Source organism: Piliocolobus tephrosceles, chromosome 11 (genome assembly GCF_002776525.5).
Source record: "Piliocolobus tephrosceles isolate RC106 chromosome 11, ASM277652v3, whole genome shotgun sequence".
Taxonomy (NCBI): domain Eukaryota; kingdom Metazoa; phylum Chordata; class Mammalia; order Primates; family Cercopithecidae; genus Piliocolobus; species Piliocolobus tephrosceles.
In genome coordinates, this window is record NC_045444.1 from 58,586,902 (window position 1) to 58,596,733 (window position 9,832).

The 9,832-nt window shown below is 42.7% G+C and overlaps 1 protein-coding gene across 1 annotated transcript in view; it reads left to right on the top strand.

The window, feature by feature from the left end:
• Positions 1-3,009, top strand: part of PDK1 (pyruvate dehydrogenase kinase 1) — a 95,234-nt gene extending 92,225 nt beyond the window's left edge. The window contains exon 13 of the transcript XR_002725180.2: positions 1,616-3,009. The gene's annotated coding sequence lies outside the window, so the exon portion shown is untranslated. The remainder of the gene's footprint in view (positions 1-1,615) is intronic.
• Positions 3,010-9,832: the final 6,823 nt, after the last annotated feature.

Genomic DNA, 9,832 nt, shown 5'->3' on the forward strand with positions numbered 1-9,832 from the left:
CAAGATTCAAAAATCAATTAGTGTAATCATAGAAACAGGCTGAAGAAGAGAAATCATATGATAATATCAACTGACATAGAAGCATTTGACAAAATTCACATACATTCAAAATAGCCAGTGGTCCCCATGTTGGGATCTGATAGTGCTGACTCCCCTCAGGCACCTTCTCCCATCTTTGATACTCCCTGATGTAAGAATAATGCTTTTTCATATCTCATCTTGTAAATCAGTGAGTCAGAATTCGTAAGAAATACATGGCTAGAAATGGAATAAATCAAACACATATTTAGTATATCATAATTATCCAAGCCACAATTTTAAAAGGTGTTTTCTCACAGAGAAGAGCATTTCTCTAAATATGCAATGTAGTTGGAAAATTCATAGTTATTCCTATGGTACACACTTTTTTGGCCTAAGCTAGTAAAGACCATTTCTCTTCCCAAGATCCACCATTATACATTAACATTTGAATATTTTCATTATACAGCCAAGATAGCAATTCCCAGATCCAACGCTAATGCACTTCCTGGTTAAAGCTGAAACTCTTACGAGCAATTAACTAATTCATGAGTTAATATTGTTTAGACATAAGCCTCTAGAACTAAGTGAGCCTAATGTATGTACAGCACTTAGCACATTTCCTGTGTATAATACTCAATATATGATAGTAACTAGTATCACTGCCATAAACTAACAATGTCAAGAGGTTTTCTACATTGATTAGAAGGATTTTTGTTTTTTTAAAAAAAGCATTTTCAAGCTAAGCATAAATTTCTCAAACCCATGGACGTAGGGGATAGGAACACTGTTCTCCTAAGTCCAGTCACCACTCTATCCAAAATTCAATTTTAAAATGTGCTAATAGTTTTTCTGTGTATTTAGCCAAATACATGCTACACATGCATGTCAGTAAAAGAAAATGCTACCGGTAGTGTTTTTGTTTTTGTTTTTGTTTTTGGAGACAGTGTTTCACTCTTATTGTTCAGGCTGGAGTGCAATGGTGTGATCTCAAACCACTGCAACCTCTGCCTCCCGGGTTCGAGCGGTTCTCCTTCCTCAGCCCTCTAGTAGCTGGGATTACAGGGGTGTGCCACCACACCTGGCTAATTTTTCTATTTTTAGTAGAGACGGGGTTTCACCATGTTGGCCAGGCTGGTCTTGAACTCATGACCTCAGGTGATCTGCCTGCCTCGGGCTCCCAAAATGCTGGGATTACAGGCATGAGCCACGGTGCCCCGTACAGCTAGTGTTTTAATTAAAGCCTTTGCTACAGAAAAGTTGTGTCATTTGGGTACTCTGGGAAGCAGATGCTGAGACAGGAATGTAAAAGGTTTATTGGAGAGTAACGAAACAGAATTTAGAAGTGAATTGTGGAGGAAGCAATATTGGGCATAGAGAACTTCAGACCATGATGCAGAGCTGAGTCTTGACTAACATGAGGAGCAAAGATTGCCTGTGAGGACACCCACTCGGCAGAAATGGCGGAGGGTACTCTGACCCTGCTCAGTCTTTGGTAGGGACTTCCCTGGAGGGGTGTGGCCTTGAGTTGAAAGCTGAAGCACAGCCTGAAGGAACTGACAGATGGAGCTTATCAGCTAATTTGCATTCTTTACAGCTAAACTGGACATTCATTCTTGAGGGGAAATCTGAGCAGTACACCTCCATGACTTCAGAAGAAATGCTGGAGAAGACAAATAGTAGTAAAATCCTTATCCTTATTTGACCTTTTTTGCTGCTAATTCTTTTTTTTAAGAGGCGGAGTCTCACTGTCACCCAGGCTGGAGTGCAGTGGCACAATGATGGCTCACTGCAGCCTCAAACACCAGAGCTCAAACAATCCTTCCACCTCGGCATCCTAAGTATCTGAGCTTACGGGTTTACCACCGTGCCCACCTTGGACTTTTTTCCTTATTCCCTATCAGATAGTCTCCTATCTGGACTAGCTGAAGGGTGGTTTTAAAAGTCATATTTCTGTGGAATACCTACCCACTTAAAAATGTGTAATAATGATGCCAATGGCTGCTGCCATCATGCTGGCTGCAGCAGGGAAGTGTGGCTGGGGCTGCGTCCGCCATGGAGCCAGGGGAATCCCTCCTCCTCCTGAGTTGGGACAGGAATTCCCGGTGCTGCTGTGGCCGCCCAAACCGCAGCTGTAGACCCAGGCCTGCTGCTCTACGGAGCAGGCAGGAGCCCTGCCCTCCTGGGCTTCCCAAACTACAGCCGTGGATCCAAGCCTCCCTGTGTTCTTGAGGGAGCCGGAAACAGGCAGGATCTGCCCTCCTGGGTGGAGCTGCAGCTGCCGCACCCACAGCTTCAGACCTGGGTCTCCTGCTCCAGGCAGCAGGCAGGAGCTGTGGATAAGTAAGAGCCCTGCCCCTTCCAAGTTGATGGGGTGGGAGCTCCCGGGTACAGCTGTGACCACCCTCCCAAGTGTAGAACCCAGGAATCTCTGCAGCCAGCACCCTCAGGGATCCCAGGAAGGCCCCCCCACCCCCACCAACCCCTAGCCCTGAATGGAAGGGGTAGGTCCCCAGTAAGTCCCCACCTTCTGGCCAGGGAGGGCCTGAAGACTGGGGGCCAGGCTGCCAGTGGCTGCCAGTCCCTCTGACAGGAGTGGGGACTCATGCTCCTCTGTGCTGCTCGTGGCCACCTATGGACCAATCAGCACCTACTTCCTCCCCTCTGAGGTCCATAAAAGCCCTGGGCTCAGCCAGAGCAGGGCAGAGGATGACGGGATGACCAGCTGCAGACAGGAAGTACTCTACTCGTAGCTGGAGATGATGGGCGACCAGCTGCAGAGGGAAACTGCTGGCAGAGAGGAGCTACCCTCTGCTGAGAGCTTCAGAGACCTGCAGACATCCGAATGACTTGCTTGCAGAGAGGAGCCACCCTTTCCAGGGCCACCTCTCGGCTGAGAGCTGAACACCCAGTGGAATAATCTGCCTATAGAGAGGAGCCACCCACTTCTCTGAGCTATTCTAACACAATAAAACTCTTCTTCACCCTTCACTTGTCTGCATACCTCATTCTTCCTGGATGGAGGACACGAATTCAGGCACCATGGCCATAGAGGTCTCTGGCCAGAAAAAATTGACACCCCAGAGATCCTGTAACAATAATCTATTTCTAATTCAGAAACACTTACAAAAAGAGTTCATAAAAATTAAGGTAACATAACATTTTTCTGAATTTTAGGTTGTATTAATTTTTCATAAATTTGATGCCTCATGACATATCTGTTAAGTATTAGTACATAAAAGTGATGAACATTCAGGAATAGCTGTTTACACTTTTTCTTGGACATAATTTTGCCTGGTCTGGCTACAGACCCTGCAGAGAGTTTGCTCGTGTGGGTGGAGTGGCCGCCTGGATCCCACACTTGCTCACTCATGTGCTCCCTCCCACAAGGGGCTGAGCACAGTAGGCCAAGCAGACGGGGTGCCCCTGCTAGGAGTCTGGCAAAAGGGCTGAGAGAAATCTTGCATCACTGCCAACTTTGGGTTCAATATTTCATGTTTTTCTGAAAAAAATGCTTAGTGTTCTGAAAACAGCACTGAGTTATTCAGTGACTAGAGCAAAATTTAGAACTTCTCTACTGCCATTAAAATTAAATAATAGAGGCCGGGGTTAGTGGCTTGTGCCTGTAATCCCAGCACTCTGGGAGGCCAAGGCGGATGGATCACCTGAGGTCGGGAGTTCAAGACCAGCCTGACCAACATGGAGAAACCCGGTCTCTACTAAAAATACAAAATTAACCAGGTGTGGTGGCACACACCTGTAATTCCAGCTACTTGGGAGGTTGAGGCAGGAGAATCGTTTGAATCCGGGAGGCAGAGGTTGCAGTGAGCCGAGATCACACCATTGCACTCCAGCCTGGGCAATAAGAGTGAAACTCCATCTCAAAAAAAAAAAAAAAGCAAAATACTGCTTCACCAAGGATAACTAATATCTTAAGCAAAATCATCTTTACAATAACGTGAACACTTTTTGAAACCAATTATGCAAGAGAATCAGTTATCATTTACACTAAAGTGGCTATGTAATAAGACTTACTAAATTATAAGGTTAGGGAAGTAGAGCTTGTGGTACCTTGTAAAAAAGAACATCTTTACATCTTAAATTAGCAAGTCCATATCCCAAGTCTTACTTTGCTACATGAAAATTTACTCATTTAGTCAACAAACATTTACGGAGTGCCCACAGTGGAAGAGGCACTGTGGGGATGCAGCTACGAATAGGCACTTTATAGAAGAAAACCAGAAAACGAAATCTCATATAGGTGCTGAACCTGCTTAGTAATCAAGGAAGTACAAATTAAGACCACATTGAGGTACTATTTTATATCCCTTAGAGTAAAGGTGTAAGAAAGCCAAATGTGAGAATATGAATCAATGTAAACTCTCATACATTATAATGCATGTGTAAATTTATAAAGTAACTTTCAAAACCAATTTAGCAGTTTTTTATAAAATTACACATTGACATAACTTGTGAGCTAAAACTCTACTCCTAGACATACATTCTAGGAAAAGTTGCACATATTTGGAATGCTAATAACAAAAACAACTGGGAATACTCTTAAAACCCAATGACATGGAATAAGTAAGTTTTGGTATATTGTATTTATCCAGCGAAATAATTTACAGCAGTTAATGAACTATAGCTCCACACATGGATATGAATCTTAGGAACATAATTTGGAGTAGAAAAGAACTCCCGAGAGACTGATACTGTATGATATCTCCATAAACTAAAAAAACCCAAACAAAACAATGCCCAGGCCTACGAAAACCTACATTTTTTTGAAAGGTGAGGGATGATAAATGCAAAACTCAGGCTAATGGTTGCATGAATGGGATAGGGAAAACCACATAGGTGAATGAATGGTATTGTTCAAGTTGAAGGTTTTGTGAGAAATAAGTTTATAGAGGTTCATCATCTTATGCTACATAATTTACTTATATGTGATAGGTTATTTTTTAATTTAGGAATATTTTTAAATTAGGTTAATTTAAAAAGCAATAAAATAATGCTCCCTCTTGAATAGCATACTTCTGCATCTAAATTGGCTAGTGGTAGGACTGACAGTGGAATGCATGTTTTCTTTCAGGGTAGTGTCTTGGAAAGTCAACTTCAAAACAATAGAAAAACAGAACGTGGCATACAGTATGCTTTCCCAATAAGATGTTCTTTTTCTGTCTTTGTGATTTATAAAAATGATTGGTTTGTTTGTTTATTTAGGGACAGAGTCTCACTCTTGTCGCCCAGGCTGGAGTGCAGTGGTGTGATCTCAGCTCACTGCAACCTCTGCCTCCTGGGTTCAAGCGATTGTCCTGCCTCAGTGTCCTGAGTGGCTAGGATTACAGGCATCTGCCACCATGCATGGCAAATTTTTTTGTATTTTTAGTGGGGATGGGTTTTCACCATGTTGACCAGGCTGGTTTCAAACTCCTGACCTCAAGTGATCTGCCCACTTCGGCCTCCCAAAGTGCTAAGATTACAGGCATGAGCCACTGCGCCTGGCCAATTATTTTAAAATTCAATACTTAAGAAAATTGAATAGATAAAAATTATTAAATAATGTTTTATTAAAGATAAAAATAGATTCTTATTAAATGAAATAGTTTGTATTAAAAAGTATTCTTAGTCCATTTTGTGCTGCTATAACAGGATTTCACTGGGTAATCTATAAAGAATGAAAATTTATTCTCTCACAGTTCTGGAGGATGAGAAGTCCAAGAACAAGCCACTGGCAGGTTAGGACCTGGTCTCTCTGCTTCCAAGATTTCTTGGCACCTAGAATACTGTGTCATCTGGAGGGGAGGACCATCATACCCTCACATGGCAGAAGACCAAGAGAGAGCAGATCAACTCCTGCAGGCCATTTTTCTAATGGCATTAACCTATTCATGAGGGGATCCCTCATTACCTAAACACCTCCCATTAAGCCCCATCGCCCAGTGCTGTTGCATTGGGGATTAAGCTTTCCAACACATGAGTTAAGAGGGGAACAAACATTCAAACCATAGCATCCTCTGAACCTCTCAACTTCTACAGTTCCATGCCCCAGATATAATGACTGAATATTTTTGTGCATTATTCCTAACATTTTCTATATATATGCAAACATGTATATTTATACACATTAAACACATAACTTTATTTAAAAACTTTGCTGAAAACTATTTGGCAATAACCTATTCCTTTACTTACAAAGCATATTTCATGTTAGAACCGATAAGTCACCCTCAACACTTTTAGGGGTTATGTAGTTTTCCGTTATAATAGATATGTCATGATTTAAACACTCATTTGATCACAGTTATTTAGGCTATTGCAATGTAACAGGACAGTAAATGAGACTCTGTCAGTTTTAGTGGAGGCTTCCAAGTCTGCAAGTAAAAGCATCCAACTACCCTTACATTCTATAGTGAGATGATAGACTATGTAGGTAGGACTTATTATACAAAGGAAGCCTTTATAAACTGGCTTAGGACCCTGAAGTCATCATTCATCTTAGGATATACAACTACTGAAATGTATAAGATTGAAAAAGAAAAATTAAAATTTTAGAAGGAGATATTTTGAAAAATGCTAAAGACGAAAACAAGGGGTCTTTTAGTTTACCCAAAAGTAGATGGCAAGGATACATTGGTCCAATGTTTGGATAGTGATGGCAACAAGCAATGAAGATTAAAACATTCCATTCCTACTTTGCTTCACTTTCATAATCATCTGGTAGGAAAGAGTAGAAGTAAAATTGATGTGTGTGGGAACTGAAGCCAAAGATGAATGAAGAAGAAAAGAATAATAGTGCAAACCACGATTCTCTAAAATAATTTATCTCTGCACCTGGAAAAGTATGGAGCAGAATTATGCAGTCTTCAAGCTATCGGCTCAGGTGAGCAGATACCTTAGATGAATTCCCTGGCAACAAAATTAAGCAGAGAGCTGAGAAAATTTGTTTGGGAGAAACAAATTTCTCCCAAAATTTTGTTGGGAGAAAATTTTGTTTCTTAGAAAATAACCTGGAAGAAGTTGGGGCAGGCAGGACTGACCAAGAAGCTTTCCTACAGTGTGGCTGCAACTGAGGTCCCAGCTGATCCTTCTGGGAGTTCCAGAGTTGGGATGGCTTTTCAGAGTTGTCCCACATTGAGGCTAGAGAAGTGGGCCGTTTTATTCCTGCATCAGTGAGCACTGGGAAGGGTGTGACTTTGGGTAAAGAAATTACGGTCTGCAGCTAATATCCCCAGCAGCTCGGAGTTAGGTACATTGACCATAAGAAGCAACTCTGGATGAAGTGCTGCAGTATCCACTGTAAGAAGTAATGCAGGTTTTTCTTCCTGGTACTCATACATTTCTGTTTTAAGCTCTTATCTTTGCATGACTTTCACCACTTATATGCTACTCTCAGGCTTACTGGAAATCATTCTGCCACCCCCTGCCCCCAACTGCACGAGGGAGAGCAGGGCCTTGTGAGGTTTTCTTGGGCTGCTGGGATATATCATGTGGACATTTGCACTCATTCTGCTGCCGGGCAGGAGAAGACCCTCAAGCCTTGCCTTATTCACCAGGGGTGCCCACATTCTCTCCTGTTGTTGGATTTCCAACTGTCTTGATTTCTCTCTCTTCCCATAGTCTGAACAAATTTCCATAGCTCGGTGGACCAAGGGTGGAGCTGAAGAGAAGCAGAGGACCAGGAAAAGCAGACACTCTGCCGATAACTCATTTTCTCCCATTTAATTTTTATGACCTGAATTATCTCTAGGCCTAGCTTTTTTTCCGTTTTTCTTTTTTTTGAACATCTAAAAGCATAAGCTTCAGAAATTTTAGCAGCTTTTGGTTTTCTGCTGTAACAATCTTTGTCTGAGGCAATGAATGCATTGACTAAATGAATAAAAGGCAAAGAGTAAAAAATTTAGAGAGGGATTTCTCAGGTAATATCTCAAAATATTATCCCGCCACAATTACACCCAAGGATATTGACAGGATCTGTGATGAGATCCATGAAAGCTTATGATAGCCTTTGATGGCTCATGAAAAAGGGGAAAGGATCAGATGATCAAAGTCAGGGAAAAGTCTCAATTTCATTTAAAGAAGGAAGAAAGAGGATGCTGCAAATTGTAGATGGGCAACCTTAATGTTCTACATGAAGAACATTCCAGACAAAACTGATCTCAGGCCAGGCACGGTGGCTCACACCTGTTATCCCAGCACTTCAGGAGGCCCAGGTGGGTGGATCATTTGAGGTCAGGAGTTCGAGACCAGCCTGGCCAACATGGCAAAACCCCGTCTCTACTAAAAACACAAAAATTAGCCAGGTGGTAGTGGTGTGCACCTGTAATCCTAGCTACTCAGGAGGCTGAGGCAGGAGAATCACTTGAGCCTGGTAGGCAGAGGTTGTGGTGAGCCGAGATCACATCACTGCACTTCAGTCTGGATGACAGAGTGAGACCCTGTCTCAAACAAGCAAAACAAAACTCATTTATTTTTTTGATAGTTTGTCTTGGTCAGACAAAGGCTGTTGAAATAGGTATCTGGACTTCAGCAAATAATTGGACAGTCTTCTGAAATATCAAGAATAAGATGTAAGAATGGGAACCAGAAGACAGAAGGGCAGGTAGATTTATAATACAGGGAACAACTGTGCCCAAAGAGGACTGGAACATGGCCACAGTAAAATGGTCAAAATAGATGTGACTGTGGAAATGATGGCATTTGAGGGAAGTTGGACAGAACTGAGGATATGAAGTCTGGAGAAGAAAAGCCTCAGGGAACCTAGGGTAATCTGAAAATGAGACCTGTCATCCTATGCAGGCTCATTCTGTGGGGCTCTGATATGGTTTAGCTCTGTCTCCCCACTCGAATCTCATGTTGAATTATAATCCCCAGTATTGGAAGTGGGACCTGGTGGGAGGTGACTGGATCAGGGGCTGGATTTCTTATGAATAGTGTAACACCATCTCCTTGGTGCTATCATCATGATAGTGGGTGAGTTCTCACAAGATCTGGTCATTTAAAAGTGTGTGGCACTCCCCACCTCACACTCTTGTTCTTGCTTTCACCATGTGAAGTGCCTGCGCTCCCTTTGCCTTCCACCATAAGTAAAAGTTTCCTGAGGCCTCCCCAGAAGCAGATGCCACAGTGCTTCCTGTACAGCCTGCAGAACCATGAGCCAATTACATCTCTTTTATTTATAAACTACCCAGTCTAGGTACTTCTTTGTGGTAATGCAAGAATGGCCTAATACAGGCTCAGAGGAAAAAAAACTAGAGCAAATTTCTGATGATTAGAATGTGTCGGCTGGGCATGGTGGCTCACTCCTATAATCCCAGCACTTTGGGAAGCCAAGGCAGGCAGATCACTTGAAACCAGGAGTACAAGACCAGCCTGGCCAACATGGCAAAGCCCCATCTCTACTAAAAATACAAAAATTCGCTGGGCATGTATGATGGTTAATACTGAGTGTCAACTTGATTGGATTGAAGGATGCAAAGTATTGATCCTGGGTGTGTCTGTGAGGGTGTTGCCAAAGGAGATTAACATTTGAGTCGGTGGGCTGGGAAAGGCGGACCCACCCTTAATCTGGGTGGGCACCATGTATTCAGCTGTCAGTGTGGCTAGAATATAAAGCAGACAGAAAAATGTGAAAAGACTAGATTGGCTTAGCCTCTCAGCCCGCATCTTTCTCCTGTGCTGGATGCTTCCTGCCCTCAAGCATTGGACTCCAAATTCTTCAGTTTTGGGACTGGGACTGGCTTTCCTTGCCCCTCAGCTTGCAGATGGCCTGTTGTGGGACCTTGTGATCATGTGAGTTAATACTTAATAAACT